This window comes from Chaetura pelagica, unplaced genomic scaffold (assembly GCF_000747805.2).
Source record: "Chaetura pelagica isolate M959 unplaced genomic scaffold, ChaPel_1.0 scaffold676, whole genome shotgun sequence".
Taxonomy (NCBI): domain Eukaryota; kingdom Metazoa; phylum Chordata; class Aves; order Apodiformes; family Apodidae; genus Chaetura; species Chaetura pelagica.
In genome coordinates this window covers 959430-960436 of record NW_009953724.1, presented here as the reverse complement: position 1 = coordinate 960436, position 1007 = coordinate 959430, and positions in this window count along the sequence as shown.

The following is a 1007-nucleotide window of genomic DNA, read 5'->3' as shown; positions in this document are numbered from 1 at the left end:
GAGCCCCAGTCCCGCTGCTGAGGCTGGAAAGGATGATCCGCCGTGGTTTTGCTGGGAGATACCGCGCCAGATGTCGGAGCTTCACCCCAAAGCAGCATCGGGCGCTGCTCCCGCGCCCCTGCGCTCCTGGGGCGTTTTAGTTTCGCTTCAGTCTTTCAGGGAAACATTTGTGGGTTTCAGATCTCTCTGTTGGAGCTGGATCCTCTTTTTTTGCACCATTTTGACTTAGTCTGGAGCGAGGCAGGAGCCTCAGCTGGGAGCAGAGCAGAAGGCAGCTTCTCTGGAGAGGGGGGCAAGCCAAATTCACATCCCTTTTTGAGTCCAAATGTCTCTTTCAGTGACCACATCCTGAGCTAGAAGCTTTCACTGAGGCTCCCACTCAGTAAGAATGACAGCAGCTCAGGCTTTCCCTGCTTGTCCCTTCCCTGCCTGCCAGGAGCCGTGCCCAGGGCTGTCAGATTGAATTCTGTAACACCCTCTTTATTTTTTGCCCCAGTTGCTTCTAAAAGGGCATGAAGGATGAATGAATGTTCAGCTTGTTTCATGAAGAAGAGAAAAAAGAAAGCATTAGGAGTGACTGTGCAGAGAGCATGACAATCCACTAGTTAAAAAAGTAACCTTGCTTTAGTACTTCATTATCGATTTACTTCACATTTTACTTTCTCAGGTGGACAGAGCTGGGTGAAGGTGCTGGTGCTTCAGGAGCCCGGGTTTGGGCCGGGTCCCCCTCCTGGGGGTGCTGCAGGAACACACGGCTGAGCTTTGCCGTCCCCCCGGGGCAGCTCCGGTACGGGGGGAGATGTGTCCCACCCCGCGCAGAGCGGGCTCGTGTGTCTCCTGGCTCCGTGTCCGGGGTTTGGGATTTTAGGGAGCGGGATGGGATGGAGCAATGGCGGGATTCGAACCCGCGTCCCAGTGGGAAGGCAGAGGCCACGCCCCCGAGACAAGACCACGCCCCCACGAGGAGGCCACGCCCCCAGGGCAAGCGCCCTCAGGCCACGCCCCCC